The sequence below is a fragment of the Marmota flaviventris genome, chromosome 8, assembly GCF_047511675.1.
Source record: "Marmota flaviventris isolate mMarFla1 chromosome 8, mMarFla1.hap1, whole genome shotgun sequence".
NCBI classification, from domain to species: Eukaryota; Metazoa; Chordata; class Mammalia; order Rodentia; family Sciuridae; genus Marmota; species Marmota flaviventris.
This window is the reverse complement of record NC_092505.1, coordinates 25,105,945-25,126,932: the sequence shown is the minus strand read 5'-3', so window position 1 is coordinate 25,126,932 and position 20,988 is coordinate 25,105,945. Positions and strand designations below refer to the sequence as shown.

At 33.0% G+C, this 20,988-nt stretch overlaps 1 long non-coding RNA gene across 1 annotated transcript in view; it reads left to right on the top strand.

The window, feature by feature from the left end:
* Positions 1 to 20,988, top strand: part of LOC139706768 (uncharacterized) — a 97,052-nt gene that overhangs the window by 52,394 nt on the left and 23,670 nt on the right. The window contains exon 2 of the long non-coding RNA XR_011708417.1: positions 2,859 to 2,904. This is a non-coding gene — a long non-coding RNA (uncharacterized lncRNA). The remainder of the gene's footprint in view (positions 1 to 2,858; positions 2,905 to 20,988) is intronic.

Genomic DNA, 20,988 nt, shown 5'->3' with positions numbered 1-20,988 from the left:
TGAAACATGGTGGGGCTCTAAAATTATGCTTAACTCAAAATGTTATAAAATTCATCTTCATTCATTTATGTTTTTGGAAAATTAAAGGGCTTATCTAGGCAGTCTTCAAGTTCTTTACTCAGTAGACCTGTGGATGCTACTATGTTTTAAAATTTGATAAAATAAATTTGATTTAATAAGTACGTGAAGCAAAATTCTTATATGTTCATTATAAAGAGCATGCTTATCTTGTCAGACGTGTTCAGACATTTTGAATTTGGCTTGTTTTTGTGTACTTTTGGAAGAAATGCTAAGATTTAATTTTACTCCTGTTCTTTAAATGTTCTGAGCAACTTCCTCTTTGTAAAATGCAAACTTGTTGTGACCTCTTAATCTGATAAAAGAACTGAAGCCTTTCAGAAGGAAATCTTGAATACATTTACACGGTATTTTAAATTATCTTGGTCAAACTACATTTTCCTAAAATAGGAGATTTTCAACGTGGTTTTGGCAGCATGTTAATGCTCCCTTCAGTGGAAGAGGAGAGTAGTGAATCAGAGTTCCTAATTAATTTATATTAAACACTAGCAACTTGATTTATTTCTTCTTTGTCTTTCACCTACTCTGCAAAAATTTTTCTTCTATATTGTGGCATTTTTGCCTTCAATTGACAGTACTCTGCACAATGTATGTCACTTTGAAACTTGCAGATGTGTTTATTTATCATAATTTAGATTTTGGAGGTAGCAAAAAGCTGAAATCCTCCTATCTAATCAAATATCTTTGAGAACATAAAATACATAATGTATTGTATGTATGTATTTAAGTGTTTAGTGTATTTGATGGCATAAAACATAATTGTGTCCACCTACGATATGGTATGTATAAATTTATACACCTATAAAATAAAGACTGCTGAACTCTGATCATATGTCTTCTTATAGAAAATAGTAAACATATTTCATTCTTTATCTATTGCTGCTATTTCATAGAATATATTTCTTTTTAATTCATTCTACAAACTTTTTGTTTAAACATTGGCATAAAAAATATTTGTCTCAACATTCTTTTTTAGTTTAAGCCGAATTGAAATTTTTGAGTAATAAAATCCAGCAACTACATCTTAGTGTTATACTGTGCTTTATGTCCTTACAGATGCTAGGTCTTCTAGCTGGGTACATCTCTAACTTTCTAGTTATTTACATCTTACAATTAAAAAAACATTTTTATGCAATGTCTTTTTTATATCTGATCTGACTTTTAAACTTACTACATTCATCCTTTGACATTCTGCAAAGGAAACATGAATTAATCATTGAGATTGTCCAGCAAGGGAAGATGCATATGACTGACATTCTGATCTTCCAAAGTGGCACACACAAGCCTTTGCTAAGATTATAGCACAGGAAGATATTCTCACAGCTATTGTGCTCAGCTCCTATTTTAGAATTCTAGGTCTTGATAGTGTAGCAGTGAAATCTAGGCTTAGGTGATGTTGATTCTGCTATTGCACTGTCTGTAAACATAAAGGTTACTATGTGAATATAGCAAAACAGACTGAGACAAGGGTTATTGTGTGCCATTTGAAAGCATTTATAAGAAACAATTTATTAATTGTTACCAAAATTGTATGTTGTTAGTTAAGAATCACAGGGCTATATTTTTAAAAATGTACAAAGTCTAGTTGGGGAGCAACATTATTGCTTGTAATAGTACAGACCAATTTAGAATGGAGAAGCACATGTTACAGAACAAATGGTAGATTTTCTTTGTTTAAAATTGGCCCAGAAAACAGATTTTATGTGAAGGACTACTGCGTGGCTTCTTTCAGATCCAGCTACTTGTGTTATTGCCAGCTTTGCAGAGCATTTGCTTTCCTCTTAACTGCCCCCCCCACACACACACTTTCTCTCATTGACTTGTAAGCAGCTTATGACCAGAATCCTATCATCTGATTCTTTGTTGTCTCTCTTCACCAAGGAAAGGAGTTTTGAATGATGTAAATAGAGTAAATGTCGATGGCATGGATCGCTCATTTGGACAAAAAGTTGAAGTTTCATTCAGTGGATGGAACTCACCAGAACCATACTCATGATTCCACTCCCTCCACTTCTTTTCAGTCTTGGAAGTTCCAAAGAATCAAACAACTTAATGCTGTGGAATGAGCATGAAGCCAGGAGATGGGAATTTTACCCCTAGCTCTGCCAGGAGCTTGCTGAGTGACTTCACTTTGCTTATCTGTACAGCAAGGCAGTTGGACCAGTTGACTTTTAAATTATCTTCTAGTCCCAAGACTAGTTCCGTCTAAATGAAGGACACAAAATTTTCCTGATAGCAAGTCCCTATGCCAGATCACAACTCTATGCAATCCCTAAAGTGTAGGATTTGGATCACTTGGAACCAAAATTTTATCATATCCACAAAATGAATAACAATTTTTGTACCTATACTTTTAATGATATAAAAAGATGTTATTTGATCTGGAATTATTTGTTTTTATATTGGTTGCTCATTAGGGTTTTTTAAAAATCATTTTAGCAATATGATGTGATTTTCCTTTTTGCTTTGCCCCTTTACCAACTGTCAGTAGTAAAATTATTAAATTGGTTAATAGTTGTGAACAACAGAATCCTAATCACTATATTCATTTTCCACAGACCGCAAAAATGCTCAATCCACATATAATGCTTTTTTTCTAAAGCCTGTGCCCTTTGTCACTGTGAGCACTGTCAACCTCATGTATGAGGAGGGAACAGAGGAGCCTTCCCACAGTCATGGACACCCAGCAAGTACACACCTACTCTCACATTGTTGAAAATGTTAAGCAGTCCTTGTGGTTTATTATTCTCTGTTTCATCTATTGTCTATTTCTTTTGCAGGGCATCCTTAACAACCAATCAGAGAACATTTTACACACCTATAAAGGTAGGGAAAAGAAGCTATTTCTGATTATAAAATATGTCTAATTTGTTTTAACTGTTTCAAAACCATCCCATTGATGCTGCTTATTCTGACTGAGTGTATATTGTATCTACTTACTTAAACTTGAAATCATCCAACACAGTTATTGGTCAGTTTGAGTCTTTCATGCATACCATAAGTTGATGTTTTAATATAGACAAAATTTTCTTTTTCATATTTTTACATTACTTTCTTCACAATTTTATGATAGCTTGGTGTATTATATGTAATTTATATTATATATAGATAGATAGTTAAAAACTGAGGATCTCTTGTTTACCATAGTTTCATTCTTTTTTTGCTATTCTAAACCCATAATTTTTAAGGAAATAACTCAAATAACCATACATTTAATTAACTGCCAATAATTTAACAACATAAACGCTAATTTGGAGGAATTTGCTTCAGTATTTGCTTTACTTAAAAGTGCAGAAAATGTGGCCCTTTTCTTGGTAAGGGCGTATGTGAAGATAAATTTAGATTTTATAGTCTAGTAAATACTTCTCTGGTAATAACTTAATTGTAGCTATTTCAAACCAAATTGTTTAATTGTGGTGAATCATATGCAAATTGTTCAGATGTAGGTCAACTACCACTCCCACATTCTAGCACCTCTTTTCTAATTCAGGACAGATTGCTCCATGCCTGATAGAGGAGAATAGTACAGATTAGAGACATATGACTAAAACAAACCAACAGCATCACAAAAACTAAAGGTGGGGCAGGAGTCAGAAAGTCCCAGTAAAAATGACAAGACAAGTGGCATTTATTTACACCTTGGTGGATGAACTCTTAGGATTGCTATGTGTTTGTAGAAAATAGTTTTCTCTCTGCTCAGGACATTCATGGCTGGCAAATCATGGCACTTCTATGATACTGTTTGCTCATCTGTAAAGTACATATAATAGCATCATTCTTGTCTACTCATTGAACTGAAATGAGGATCAAGTTAAAAAAACAAAAGGACTATAAAATGAATCCTGTCTCTGATATGGACAGACTATCCCAGTTCTGGTGATCTGGTTGAATTACAGAGGACTAGACTGAATTACAGATCACTAATGGGCAAGAACACCTTGAGCAGTTTGGTGTGGTTGTATTTGTGGATGTATTTCAATTGCAGAAGCCATAGAAGTTCTTTATTTTTCTACCGGTTTTATTTTGGTTCTAGTCTATAGATGCTTTTGTGATGAAGCATTGAATCATGTTCTGATGATCAGCCAAGGTTTCAAGATTCTATTTAATCTTTATATGTTGTCTGCTGTACTTTCAAAGAAAAAAAATAATATTTTCAGTTACTGATGATTTGAAAATGTTAAGTGGATTGCCCAAATTTGTCACACTTGTTGGCTTTCATCTTTAGGTGACTATTACTGATGTTCTGGGTATATTTAGCCTTGCTGCTTATTTGGGAAAACTATTTCTTTAGGCCTTATTTCTAATAAAATTAAAATTCTGCTTTGATGTAAGCATAGGTGTTTTTTCACTATCCCTTTTCATTGCAAATTGGTTGTACAAGAATTTCAACATATCTGCAGATAGTTTATGATCTTTCATGTTTTCTAAAAATTAATTATTGGAATAAGATGAAGCTATTTTGTAATTTTTAGAGTGGGGAAACAGATGATAGATACTTTGTACTGTTTCAGTATAAATATGTTTGTTGTTTAAATAATTCAAAATTTAAAAAACATATTCCTTTTGCATATACACAGACATCAATTTTTAGAAAGTAGAACTTTAAAATAGAACAAAAGAGGCCTACCTTAATTACACTTTTGGCAGACATACAAAAAGTATAATTACCCTGTGTACACTGAATCAAGAAATTAAGGAATGAAGAAAAAGTGTAACAGTAATGAGGCACAGAAAATAGTATTTGTAAGTGCACAGCAGTGGTTAGGGAAAAAAATAACAAATAAATACAGAAAAATCAAAAAAAAAAAAAGAAGAAAGAAATAACAATGTTAGTGTTCATGCAGGTTTGTTACAGGTATGTAAAGTTGCAAGTCTACCCATGTCTTCAAGATTCACCCCAAATGACAGCTCCTTCCATGACATTTAAGAACTCTAGTTCATTGCAGCTCTTAACCACTTATCTTACCCCACCATAGCACTTCAGGGAAAAAAAAAAAAATCATCTCATTCATCTTGTCTTGTCACATATAAAAATTCATTTTGTATTTATTTTTCTTTTCCCACTAGGCTGTTAACCCCTGGAGGGTAATGACTATGTATTATTCATCTCTGAAGCTAATATATGCAGATATGTAGAGCAAATATTTGTTCAATTAAATTGAATTGAAATGTGAGAAAAGGGAGTAATCAACTAAAACTGCTAAGTCTTACAAAAATTCTACAAGGTGCCACTCTCTGGCTTTCTATTATCCCTGGAGTAAATCATAAACAATTGTCCAGATGGATTAGGCACATATAATGCAATGTATGGTTTTCAATATATAATAGAAAAGAAGTTATTTTGAATTGAATTTTGATGATTCTTTGTAGTTTTCATGCTCAAATTCATACTTGAATATCATATTTAGAAGCTAAGTATCCCAGAAAAATGTTTATGAATTTAGGAAAAAAAAATATTATTTGTATGTGTTGAACTTGAATTTACATTATTTCATGTGGATCTAAAGATAAAAACACCGTGTCTCCTTTCATGTATAATAACATGTAAGACATTGTTATTATGGTTAATACTATAATAAGGTTGGCTGTGTGGATTAAAGTATCAATGTTTATTTACAAAAGAGTGGTAACAAATAAATGGAACAATTCTTTATGTGAATTCTGTCAGAATAAAGGAAGTGTTATTTTTGGTACTTTGTATAATGCAATTTGGTATTCATGCTGTTTGGATCTTTGATATTATCTCAACCAGCAAAAGTAGAGTTGTTATTAGTTTGATTCATGCTTGAAAGAATCTCTGATTTCACCTTAGTCTGTTTTAATTGGTAATGCAAATTTAAAACATGGTGAACAGATATCCCAATTTTAGTTTCCTATATAGAAAAAAAAAAAAAACATAGGAATTAAGGTGGGGGGGAGTCTCTTTGAAGCTAAATGCATTTTGCCTAAGTGCAAAATGGGTTTTCTTTTCATCTGACTTGTACAAGTCACTATCTCCAATGCTGATTTCATCTATTTTTTCAACTGAATAAGTTATTGGGAAGGAAGGAAAGACCTTGATCAGTCTTTACTAAGACTGATTGACTAATTCAATTTCTTCCTTCCTCCCTCCACTCCTTCCTCCCTCACTCCTTTCCTTCCTTCCTTCCTTCCTTCCTTCCTTCCTTCCTTCCTTCCTTCCTTCCTCCCTCCCTCCCTCCCTCCCTCCCTCCCTCCCTCCCTCCCTTCCTTCCTTCCTTCCTTCCTTCCTTCTTTATTGTTACTATTTTTTAGCTCATTGCTGACCATTCCAAACCTAGAGTTTGAATCTTATCATTTGAAATGCATACCTTTGCAATGTCTTCATTTTCAGTTCTCTGGTCACTTCATTGCCATCTATTTGGCTAGGCCTACAAAGTCCCTCTAGGGTTTATGTATTTCAATTCAAAAATAAGTGTACCAGAGCACGTATCAGCCAACGCACATGGTTGGAATAAGAGGATTGATCCTATGATCAATATATGGGCTACAAAGGCCACTTCTAGTTCTAATCAAATTTTCTAAACAACTATGTATACCAGTGACCACAATATCCAAACGTTTGGCAAGATGAATATTGGAATGCTTATGTGAAATGGCATGGTTTTGAATATTATCTTAAAATTTAAAAAGAAATAAAGAAAACCATATTGAGTCAAGCCATGACATATGCAGGCAATTTTCCACCTTTGCCTAGATTTTTCATCCATATTTGTTCAATCAATAAAAACCATAGAGTTCTAGGATGAATCGGGAAATAATAGAACATTCTCACTCTTGTGTGCCATCCACTGTTAGGAACTTCACATAATATTTTAGGAAGGACTTCACTAATAGCAACAAATCTAGAGACTTACCAGATAAACCTTATCTTTGAATTCTAGAAAACAGAGAAAAAGGAGAAGTGAAAAGTGATAAAATAACCTAAGGAGGTGTTGTTAAATGTATTTTTACATGTTTTATGATAGTAATTTATTACCATCTTTTCCCTTTATTCAAATTTCCTGCAAATCTTTTGCTTATATTAATCTCAAAATGGAAATGGTAGATAAAGGTAATGGATCGGTAGGAAGTTAAATGGCTGGGAAAATAAAAATCAGAAATGCAAATTTTGTCCATGATCCCTGTTGAATAAACGGGGTCCACGGACCCTTCCCTGGGTTATTTTTTATATTTTGTCATGTTTAAGATTGACTCTTTTTTAGATCTCTCCTGCTTTACTTTTGGGCAGATTCACCTTTGCCTCTTCTATTTCAATTCTTTTTTTATACCACCACATATTTCACTGCATTCAGTGGTATTTACTTATATTACAAACATGTCTCTCTTCCTTAGTAGAATCTTGAGGCCAAAAATAATATCTTTAAACCTCCTTTCGAAAGCCCATAAACTTAAAAATGATTTGCAAGTATAGCATTGTTATGATTTAAATATGAGGTATCCCCCCAAAAGTTTGAGTGGTAGACAATGCAAGAATTTCCAGAGCTGAAATGATTAAGTTAAAAACAGCCATAACCTAATCAATGTATTAATCCAGGTAGATGTATTAACTGGGCAGAATCTATAGGCAGGTAGGTGTGGGTAGAGGAGGTAGGTTGTGGGGGCATGACTTTGAGATTTATATTTTGTCCCTGGTGAGCAAACCTTCTCTCTGCTTCTTGGTTGTCATGTCCTGAGTTGCTTTCCTCTGTAACACCCTTTTGCCATGACATTCTGCCTCATATATAAACTTTTCTTCCTCTAACTGTTCTTTTTGGGTCTTTTGGTCATGGTGATAAAAAAAAAAGCTGACTAATACAAGTAGAGAAAACTTTCTTAACTACTTTACCTCAACTACAAACAAGGATATTTTTCATAGCATCAAAATAATAATAACAACAACAGTATCAGGTGAAATGAACAGAATTGTATTCTCTGCCCTGAAATTCATATATTGAATCCCTAAACCCAATGTGATAGCATTTGGAGGAGGGACCTTTTACCACTTTCAGAGGTGATTAGGTGTACATAAAATCACAAGACTGAAGCCCTGGTAATGGGATCGGTGTCCTTAGAAAAAGAGACACCAGAGAGCTAATTGTGTCTCTCCACAATGTGAGGTCACACCAAGAATGCCATAATCCGCAACCAAGAAGAGTATCTTCACTGGGGAATCTAATATGATGGAGTCATGATCATGGATTTTATAACCTCCCAAACTGCAAGAAGTAAGTTCCTCTTGCTGAAGCCACCTAAGCTGTACTATCGTATTATGGTAGGCTGAATTGATGGGAAATAACACTGATACATTGCTACTATCTGATGCTCACATCCTGCTCAAGTTTCATCAGTTGTCCAAATAAATTCCAATTAATGTACTTTACAGTATAAGAATTTATTTCCAATTGAAGTTCCCTGTTTGGTATTCATATTTTATTAGTCTTCATTAATGTAGAAAAGTTCCACAGACTTTCCTTGACTTGCATGACCTTGATATTTTTGAAGATTACATACCAATTATTTTATAAAATGGATTTAATTTGAATCTTATGCAGGGACCATATCTTATGCAAATTTGGATCCCAGCATGTAGGATAGTGTCTGGCATAGGATGGTGGTCAATAAATGCTAATTAAGGAATGAATTAGTGACTGAAAATGTCTGCTGCAAAACAGACTCTGAATCATCTAGCTTATGCTAAAAATAGCTTAGCTATTTTTTTAAAATATTACACATATTTCAGATAGATAAAAAACAACAACTCTAATATTGAGAGTCTATGTCTTCTATCAGCAGTGAGGTCTTTCTTTAATCTGTTTAGTGAGCATGTGTCTGCTGGCCATTGTGTAAAATAATGGTAGTTCTTTAGAGCAGTGTTCCTCAAAATCTGGTGTATGGACTGCTTGCAGTTCACATGTGGCTTCTGGATCATTGTGATAAATGGAGAGAAACTGGATTCAAAAGTTAGGAACTTTTTTAACATTTTAATAAAGTTATTTTTGCTCAATAAAATGCTTCAAAAATGACTTTTTTATCATTTTGTTACACTTCTCTGGCTATTAATTTGGACTGTCTTCTCCATAATTATTGATCAAAAATTAGTTGAAAATTTAAAAATGTCATAATTTATCACAGTTTTTAATTATTTTCCATGGCTTTAGGGTGATGAAAGTAAAGTGGTAGAAATATGAGTTAGACCATGTTGGGACTTGGCTTAGAACCTGAAGAATGAGCAGGATATATCTAGATTATAAAGTAGAGAAATGAAAAATTTACAAATAATAAGATGTAAGCATGCATGTACATGTGCTCTTGTACATGGACTTGTGTTTGTATTGTCAAATGTGTCAGTAAATTTGTGTTTAAGGTTTTCTCTGCATGTATGCTTACATGTCTATTCATATATGCTCTGTGTATACATGGATATGCATATGTGTTCACATGTACCTATGTGTACCAGTTTTTTTGGAAGTTGTGTTCAGGAATGTCAGCTCATAGAACTGGGTGAACTTGTTCTTACCTTTAAGTTTCTTAACTAGAAAATAAGCATCCTATACTAAGTGTTTATCCTATTTCCTTCTTTTCTGGTGTATCTGAAGGTATGGAGGAAGGCTTTCAGGTCTAAAACCAATGTATATTCCACTTCTTCCCCAGGAGCCTCAAGTGACAGTAGAAATCATGGTTTCAATACAGAGTAATCTTGATTCCTCCTACTTTTGATTTAATTTCATCCCAAAACATTGGTTCTAGTAGCACTTTCCTCTATAGAACATTCCCTTGTTCTTCCTTTCTTTTTAGAATGCATTCTTTCCATGAACCAGCAGAAGCCCAGAATTTCTACTGTGGCAGAACACTAATGAGCTGCTATGACCAAGACAGTGACCAGTGATAATATTATCACATCTAGGTGACAGTTTGTGCACAGCTTTCCAAAGATTTAAGTCAAGGGGGAATAGACATAGATAGAATATGAAAAATGATGAAAGACTGGAATGAGCATAATAATAGGAAAAAAAAACTGAAAGGAGGGAAATATATTATTGCTACAAATTTAATCTACATTAGCAGCCTTCAGTCTCAACACTAAGCTTAATTTAAAGTAAATTTCTTAAACAACCATCATAATACTCTGGGCTTAGGAAATAAACACAAGAATAAAACATGAGAACTTGCTCTTGAATGATCTTACTGTTTTGGGTAAGATAAATGCAACCATGATTATGATGTGGGTCATTGAGATATTGGTGTATTCATAGAGGAAAGGTCATAGACCTGCCTCCAAGCCTTCTTGGGGCAGAAATGGTGCCAATGATGGTTTCTGTCATGGGCATCATTTCTGCTGCAACTTGAAAATCAAGAGTTCAATCTTGGTACTGTACATTGTGGGTATTTAATAAATATTTATTGAATAAAAGAACAATGTAATTTATTAGAATTAGCTGACAAATTAGAAGTAAAAATAAATCAAGGGAAAGGAACTAAGCAGAGATGTAGAAACATAAACCAACCTTGTGAGGAGGAACAGGGACAGATCAATGGTTCCTGGTGGTGGAGTAGGAACTGTCTGATAGGGATGGTGAGTTGAGAATAGAAACAAAAGCAGAAGCCAGGTAATGAAGATCTGCCTCAGCAATGTGAGGACTCTTGGCTTTATCTTCAGGTAAAGGGAGTGTGACATTGTGGTTTTAGTTGTAGTTTGACTGTAGGTTACTGGCTTCTGTGGGAGGCAGGGCAGACATGGTGATACTAATTAAGATGTTATTTCCCCAATCTTGACAAGAAAGATAAAGCCTTAACACAGAACAATAAAGGAAGAGAGGAAGAATAGGGAGTGGTATTGGTGAATGATTGATGAGACATTTGAAAAATCCAATCAGAGAAACTTTTCAGGAATTACTGAATAGTTGAGGGGGAGAGGTAAACTGAGTATGAAGTGAAAGCCCTGAGTTTTCGACTTGTGTTCCTGGGTGGATGATCCACTAAATGAAACTGAGGTACATGGTAGGACAAGAACTATTTGGAAAGTAGGCAGGAACATAAAAAGGAACCGGGTTTTCAGCATTAAATTCGAGATTCCTTTGAGAAAGAGAGAAGGTCAAAACTAGAGAAAAGTGTGTATGTGCTTTTGTATGTATGTATGCATATACAGCAAGAGTTCTCTGTGCCAGTTTGGTCTGCACAGAGTCATGTAAAAGCTTCACTCTCTCATTAACTTATTGCTGTCAAATTAATTTATTGCTTGAATATGCCATTTGAAACTCCATTAATTCATTCCATATTTCAAAACGTACCACAAATAGAGAAGAATGCTGTAGCTTAAAACTGGTTCCAGACTTGTGAAAACATCATGTGTCTCTACTACCAAAGCAAATAGGAAAACTGCCAGTTACATGCCTGAACCTGCTTCGGTTTCAATTACCTGGATTATTGAGGCAGAAACCACCTTTGTGCCTGATTTACCCTTGTAATTGTCTTATTCTTCTGCTTTGCCTTGCTTTGGGCATATTTCTCTGTTCTGCTATTATTAGAAAGGAAAATTCACTTCCTTTTTTGGTGCTTCCAGGAAAAAAAAAACCTTTAAAACATACTTTATAATTCACAGAACTAACATTTTGTAAGCCTCTATATTTAGAGAGTAGTTTGCTGAGCAAAGGGAAAACGTTAGCCAGTTTTCACCTCACTATCTATCTGAGTGATAGGTTGGTTACTTCTTCATCCTTTCTTATAGCAAAACTCAGTGATTCAATCCTTTCAGTAATGACCATTGAACATCTCTTGATACAAGATGTGCAAAGGGACCAAATATACTCTTAAACCTTTCATACATGGTAGTCAGTGTTGTATATATCTGCAGCCAATTTAAGCAATTCAAGCACCTACAGAGAAACTCAAATTTGATTAGTGTCAATAGGAAGAGAAGACTTATCCATCCACCCTCCAACTACACCCTGAGATTTTCCATTACAACCCCAGATCTAAGGGTTTCAACCAAATGGACACCTTAACAGAACAACCATCATATCCTAAGACTTAACCCAAAATACCTACTTATTAATTTTTTCAACTTAGTTATAGAAAATTCAGGATGTTAAGATAGTGCATAAATAAATTATGCCTAACTCACTTTACCTTTTGGGATCATCTTTTGTGAAAGAGGTTGACAAAATTTATGTGATTCATACCTCCCCTTGTAAAGTCAGTGAAAGTGAATGTCAACTTTTAGTAGTCCATTTATTTTAAATATCTAAAATGTATAGAATCCAAAACACATAAACCTAAATTAAACATTTTAAAATTCAGAAACATTTAACAGGCAAAGTTCTTAAGGTGTTTAAGTAGCCCCCATAACTTATTTTCATCTATTAGTGTGTTTATTCCTGTATAGACATAATCGATGGGTTTTGATCTTACACTATATATTAGATATTGTACTGGTCTTTGAAAACTCAGTAATCATAAATCACATAATCTATCCTCAAAGGGATGTGCACAGATCTAATAACATGGAGGAGAGTCTCTTATTACTAAATTGGGAAAAAATCTTCAGGTATGGCTTCCAAAAGATGGTATGTGAAGGAGGAGATTTCAAGAGTCAGGCAGACTGACTAAATGGATAAGGTGCTTCCAGACATCACAAACAAATAACGATTGCAAGAAAAATACACTTGAGGAACAATAATATTGTGAGTTTTGAATGTAGTGGGCAAGTAAGGGAAGTGAAGATAAATAAGCCCCTGCCATGTCACGATAGTTTTGCATGCAATGCTAAAAACTTTGAACCAAATTTTAAAGACAGGGCAAAATAAATGAGTAAATTTAAGAATTGGCATGAGTGGACCAGATTTACATTTTTGAATGATCTCTGCAAGTTTTTAAAACTGAGAAAATTTCTAAACTGAGAAAACTATGTAAATTGATCAAGCAGGAAAGGTCAAAGAACAGGAGAGTGATCCAAGAGAAGAGTGAGAAGATACAGCTGAGAAGGTCATGCAAGATATATTTTAGATAACAATTTGACAGGACTTCACCACTCATATGTGGGAAGTTAACATAAGCTGAAAATCTTGGAGAGCTCCCAATGGTTTGCAAGAAAGCCTGGGTAGATGGAGGTGTGATTAAGAACAGGTTTGGGGGAATATCAGATAAATCTGGTCCTTTGGAGAAACCTAAGGTGGAAGTAGAAATTGGAGGTAGTCAGTATAAAAACTAAGTTATTTCATTGGTGTAAATGGGGTAGTACAATAGGATCTTTAAAGAAGGGAGTGAAAAGAAATTGAAACCATAGTGATTCAGAAGATTACATAAAATTATAAACACAAGACTGGTGTGACAAAAGTCTCACTCCTAATCTTAATATCTTTAAATATCAACGTGAAATGATTTCTTCTATATATGCCCTATATTTTGAAAAACAAGGAAACATTTAGGAAAAAAAAAAAACTTTTTAAGATTAAAGAGCATCAAAACCTTAATGTTTTTGTACTTCTGTAAATCTTATCTTTAGAAAATGTACTTTAAACTTTGACTCAAAATGTTCAACTAGTACTGTTCAAAATGAGCACAATAACATGATCAAATATGTCTATTTTCTCCTATCTGGTTTTTAATTTTTGTTTCCATATGATTTTGTAGTACTCAACTAGTCTGAAGAACAACCTTTCCAAAGTGTTAAGTTTTCAGTGATTTCACTAAATCACAGCAATATTTGCCTGCTTTAGCTCATCAGAAGGAAAGTCCATGACATAAAAAATGAATGGGAGTAAAAAGAAATCAAATATGACCTTAATAACATATTGTTCTATTCCTTTTGTGTTTAATGTTGTCATATGAATTAGCATAATTAATAAAAGGAGTGATTTTTTTTCCACACTATAAAACTAAATTGAGTTAAATGACCACAGAAAGAAACATAGTCTGACATGGGCATTTTCCCCCTCTTTGAGATTTTAATAGATTTTAGGCAGCTATTAAATATTATAAAATGTATTTTAGGCCAATATTTTAGTTAAGCAAATATTTGATTTTTAATTAAACCCATAAGCATTAGTAAGTTCTCTGTGGAATCAATGTTAGTAAGGGCTGAATATCACAAATATGACTCAATTCTATAGCCTTGAAGTTTTTAAGGATTTGTTATTACTCAGGTTTTACTATGTTTCATCTTTGTTGTGAAATTATCTAAATAAATCTATGAACTTTTATCAAAACCGGAGGGAAAAAACCTAATAACTTAATTTGATAATAGCTATTTTCTAATTTATGCTGTCAGAAAATGTCTCACTTTCATCATAAATCATATTTGTCATTGTAAAACCATTATTTAAGTTCAAGTCATAAATAAGCAGATAAAAGACTTTGTCTTTTGTAGCATTTATAGTCATATTCAAACTCTACATTTTTAAAAAAAATTTTGTCTTATAAAAAATGGAATGTATGATCATTTGAAATAACTTGAGCATCAGTTATTATTAATGAGCATATTGGATGGGTAAGACCCTTCCCAGTATCCACCTCTGATTCCCCTTCATGTCCCATCCCTCTTCTCTCTTTGGTGTGATATTTTCTTGACCAGAAGAAGCCACATACAGCTCTAGCCTGTGTGGTCAAGGAATGACAACTGCATTTGGAATTCTGCCAAAAGATAACATTTTAAAAAACTCTTGAGATTTTTAAAAAGTTAAACCTAAAATGAACTCCCTCCCTATATTTTAAACCTCCACATGTTGTTTTTGTGGAAGGTGGGACAATGTGCTTCATAATCTTTATGATTATGAAGAAATATGTCATCCTACACTGGTATTTTTATGAGCTTCTTGATGCAATATTTAATTAAAATGAGTCTTTACTTATTTTAATATTGCTCTAATCTACTTTTGATGAGAGGCTATATCCCTTTTTTTATAGAATATATTTAAATTTAGTGTCTAAAAACAAACCACTCCTTAAATTCAATTACAAATTCTGTCTTTCCAGTTTAGAATTACATGAACAATTTTTTAAGTTTATAGTTTTGTTGATAAGAACATATTAGAATATAAAGTTTTGTTATCTCAGGGTTAAAATTAGAAATTTCTGTATGCATGAAGGGAAATAAAAATTTTAAGAACACTTTTAAATATTACTTGCATTAAGTAAATGTTCTCTTTGTAAAAACTCACCCTTTATAGAAAAATGAATCAGTATAACATATATACATATATATATATACATATATATATGTATATATATTACCATGAGAAATTTGTAAAAATTCCAAATTCACCTTTCTCTTTCCAATACTGAAAACTCCTTTTACGTTTAGCATGTGCTAATTAGATATGCTTAAAATATTTTAATTTTTCTTTTTAAACTAGATTTCTTTCATCTATACTAATTGGTTGGTAAACCTTTGTAAATGTTTGACACCACTTTTGCAATAATCTTCTTGCTTCCAGTCTTTCTACATAACACTTCTAAACTGCTACTGCCATGATGCTATCCCCATAGTGCACTTATGGCCACTTTGTGCAGAGAATATCAATAATGCCTGGTTATCCACAGAATAAATTCCAAGTTCTGGTCCAGAGAACTTTCCCTTTTATAGCTGGTCCCAATTTCCTTTCTACTCCCTAAATTTCTCAATTCTTAATCATACACCCAGTAATTGTGTCGAGCTAGCATAGTTTTCAGTCCCTTTCCCCTATAACTTTTTTCTTATGTTGCTACAAATTGAAATCCTATTTAACAGTTTCATATTTGGTAAATATTCCCTGATGTTCATGTGAAATCCCTATCTAATATCATATTTAGTTTTCTTTTCTCATGTTCTGGGTGTACATTGTACCTGAAAAGTCCCCATAATAACATTTCAAAAGACCTTTGAAAGCGTGACCTACTGTCATAAGTTTTAATTACAAAGCATAAGACTCCTTTAAATTTTCATGTTTTAAGATAACCCCAGGACTACATCTCCAGAACTTTTCAGAAATGTTTATAAAAGTTTGGTTGCTGAGACTTAGCAAAACAGCTTACAGATATATAAAATATTTGCACCAATAAAAGATTAAGATTATTTAGAATAATTGACATAAGACAGTTGTGATCTATATGTGTGTTTAATTCAAAACTTTTGCAAATTAGCTCTGCATAACTCACCAAAAAGTAGTTTAGTCATTAAACTCTATTTGTTTCTATAGAATTCTTGGGCTACACATATTCCTCCTCCTCCTCCTCCTCCTCCTCCTCCTCCTCCTCCTCCTCCTCCTCCTCCTCCTCCTCCTCCTCCTCCTCCTCTTCCTCCTCCTTCTTCTCTTTTTTTTTCTTTATTTTTTTGGTACCTAGGATTGAATCCAGGGGCACTCAACTACTGAGACACATCCTTAGCCCTTTTTTGTATTTTTTTTAGAGACAGGGTCTTGCTGAATTGCTTAGGCCTTGCTAAGTTGCTGAGGTTGGCTTTGAACTCTCAATTCTCCCCAGAGCCTCTGGAATTACAGGCATGCACCACCATGCCAGGCTGTGTTTTCATTTTTGATAGTCTGACTTCTCTCCAGCCACGCGTGTTTTTTTCCAAGGAAAAAACTTAGAACATAATAATCAAGATATGCACCCAATTTACAAGTAAATAACTAATAAATAGACACCCCCAATTGGTTTGATAATCAGTTCTATTGGCATTGTTTATAAAGAAGTATAACTTTAAGCTAGAAAGTAAATCAAGGATTTTTTTCTTCCATATATTAAGTCACTTAAATCTTATATATATATATATATATATATATATATATATATATATATATATATATATATATATATATGTATATAGTAACATTTATACATATAAATGTATTTATATCTTATTTAGCATAGATTTATATCTAGTAATCAGCAAATTGTCCTAGTCCTTCTTTTAATAACCAGTAATGGGTAAATTATAAAAGCTGTTTATAAGAAACCAAGCAGGAATTTTTAAATTCTTCCCATCTTTTTCTTTTAAATAATTCTAAAATAAGCTTGCTATTACTCTAGTCTATGTAGAATTTTAATTTTTGAAGTGTTTATTAAGTTGTGATATGGACTAAAATAAAGCATAACTATTGGTTTAGATGGATCTAGTATGAAAACTATAATACATAAAAATTCTCAAACCATATACTGAATTATCCAAACAAAATTATTGATTAGAACTCTCTCCTGGAGGGAATTGATGTTTTTTATACTATTCAGTTTAATTCATCTAAAATAAATAAAATGCCCTTCTAGTCAGAAATGACTTAGGCCTCCTGGTTAAGCACTTTATTTCCAGAGTTTTCAAACACCTCAGTCACAAGGTTCAATTCCAATAATCTTTGGACCACACAGATAGCACGGTGTTTAATACTTGATTTAACAAAATAGAGGCATTAGCACTCACAATTTTGATTCTTTACATATTGACCAGACTTGTTAAGGCAAAAGATCAAAGACTCTTTTTTTTTTTTTAAAAAAAAAAAAAAAGAAAGAAAAAAAAAAGCAAACCTCCATGCTAGAAAATGGGGAAAAGCTGAGTCTGAAATTAAATCCTCAGCCTCATAGTTGGCTTTTCAGCAGTTCCAACCTCAATTTTTCTCTGCAACTCCCATTTAAAACAAAATGAAAGTTGCAAAAACTAGGTGCTGTGTTATAAGCCTTTTTGTTTTCTTCAGAATAGCATTTCTCTTTTTAATCAGCCTGTCTCCCACTTTTATTACTATTTTAATCTCTGTTCTCTTTTAATTTTTCTTTTTCTACATAACCTTCTTTTTCCTTCCTCTTCTCCTGCATCTTCCAACTTGAATCTAATGTTTCCACCTCCTAACAACCTAGTACTTTTGTCTGTTTGGAATAAGCACACATATACAAAGCTGAGTAACTTTCTCAGAACCATCTTCCTCTCTTCCACTTGCTTCCTTTATGAAACTATATTAGATAAAAGTTGAAGGAATGTTCTCAGCACAGATTGACTCTCTTGTGATTCTCCTTAGCAATTTGGTGTGTTGTTTATCTATCTATCTACATATATCCTTTGACAAATGTTCATTATTAGAATCCTTCCCTACTTCTAAGAGAAGTGACTGTTTCCATCTTTATATGACATGTTTCTAGTGCTTTATTTCATATCACTATGAATTACTCTTGCTTTATTAGACCAAGGAATATTAAAGAGTGGTGGAATACAGAAAAGTCTGAGAACTTAAGTACAATAGAAACCCATCTGGCTAGGTGGCATCAAACCACAGTACTTCAGACCACACAGTGTATTTCATCAACACTTTAGTTAAACAGACTTTTTTTTTCTATAGCCAAAAACAAAATAACACATAATCTTCCAAAAATATTTTAATTTTTCACTTTGGGTTGGTACTGTATTTTTGCCCTAAGCATATGTGCTTTAATCATAGAAATGTCTTTCTTATGCAGGGTAGAGGATGCCAGCTAACTAGAGAAGAGCAAATAAAAAACTTTTCAGAATGAACAGGGCATTCATGCAGACACTGGCAGCAAGGCCGGCACTTACTCATCTCAAAGGACAGTGTCTTTTGGCTAAGACTGCGATCTTCTCTGCTTTGACACTTGAAAATGGTAACTGTGTTCATAAGACAAACTAAACATTGCCCTTCTTAGTGTGAGGAGACTATGAAAAAGAGTTCACAAATTGGAATTCATGAATAAAATTATGTACAATATTTTTTTGGGAAAAAAAATGACTCATTACTATACCAAGTCAATCTGAGTTTCAGGCACCAGTACGTTTAGTTTATTAAGGAATGATTCCGGTGTAGTCAAGTCCACGGAAATGGATGCCTTCCTGTTACTGAACTTGGCTTTCACTGAAGGCTGCTGAGCTGACAGAGGTTAAGAAAGGGGTCTGTTAGGTACTGCATCATTATGTTCAGATTTTTCTCAAAGCAACTGAAGCAAATACTCAAGACAACTTCTCCTCTCTTTAACATTAAGATAGAAATAAGAGTTACTATTAAAAAAATATGGGCAGGAAAAATAACAAGATTTTAAATGTAACACTGAGAGTAATTTGAAGAGATTAAAAAATACATATATATTAGATAGGTGGAGGTTTCTTGCTTTATTGGTTGTAGTGAGTTTTTCCTAGGTAGTAACATAACTGTGATTTGATGAATCACACTGTTCCTTTTGTTGCTGTTGGTTTTGAAACTGCTTTACTTGATTTTGAAGTGAGGAAAATATCATAAAATAATCTGAAAACAATCCTCCAAAGCTACAATGCCACTTATAAATAAATAAATCGGTCATCACAGCTCTCCTCTTGCCTTGTATGCCCCAGAAAAATACATTCCATGACTTTGACCTTTTCATTTCATTTCTATGAGCTCTCATATTTTCCCACCTCTATATGTTTTGAACAATCTCTTAAGCTGCATTTTTTCAGAATATCTAGACATCTCAATATATTAATAAAATATTAATATCGACACCATCAATATTTCCAAAACATTATCATTATCAATATTGTTAATATTAACCATATTAATATCAATATTTATTCTACCCCACTCTTCAAAGGTTATGTGTGATTATGTGCATGTATACATATAAGTATATCTACACACAAAAAAAACCCAAAAAGGCTTCTATATATAGAAATATATACTTTTGGTATATTCCAAAAGTATTGAGATAGGCAGATTAGATTATTACACATGACAGGACAGGATAGAGCCATGTGGACACAAGAAAAAGTAAGATCCAGAAAAATTGAAAATCCATCTAGGAGAGCTACCATTGGACTCTTTCTTGCTGTTTTGTTTGGTTGGCAAAATTTACAAGTGATTTCTATGTTTTTAAAGTAGTAATTACAAAATTAGAAGTGCTATAACTTCTGGCTTTAGAATATCACTTCTTTAATAAAAGTCTACAAAAAATCCAATGGTAACTAATTTCTACAATTGTACATAATATTTAAGGAAATGTACAGGCAAAATAATACATTGAATTTCTTATAAAAGGACAAAAGACTTTAAAAGTAGTTAGATCTACCTAATACCCACTAGGGCAGTTTAATAAGAATTGATCACCACTGAGGAATGTGGCACTTTTTACTGACCACAGAGCTTGAAGAACTTTAATTGCTAGCTTATTTGGTTTAAAAGAATGAAAAGAATCAGAAACAGCATACAATTCTTCAGCAATCCAAAAACAATACTTTAATAAAGAATTATTAATGATACACTTATTGCCAAGTTCCCTGTACTTATTAATATTATTATGCTAATTTTTGAGTAAATAGCAAAAACTTTTAATAGCATGTGATGTGTGGGATTTAGTTTCTACATTTTTTAACAGGGATAGGTATGCACTTTGAAGTACACAGAAATCAAGTTATTTACATATCTTCTGATGGTTCTCAAACATTGTACTACCTACATGTCTAGAAACTCAAAAGTTGTAAGAATTTTACCTTCTATAGTATATAAACAAGTATAAACTTTCAAGGCAAAAAAAAAAAAAACACAACTTTTGGGGGTTATAATTTGAAAATGACTTCCATTACTGGAAAAGAAAGAACAATACTTTGTGGGTTCAGTAGTAGGTAGGAATATAATGCTCTGATTTTTTATGGTTTATGGAAATGCACTACCACTGATCAATACATAGCTTTTTATTGCTGCTGCTGTATTTTAGATCATTTGTCATAGTAAAAGTTACCAAAGTAATTAACACAGTACTTCTCAACCAAGTTTTGATATAACTATGGGAATGTCTCTGAAACACATGAAACAATCTTAAATAATAAAAATACATCAAAGACATCAACTGGCATGTGTTATTGGGGAGATAGTCACTGAGCAGAGATGGGGTTTCATGATGATAGCAATCATGAGCAAGTGGCTGGTGGCTGGATCAGGTTTATAATATTGAAGATCATGAAGAACTTCT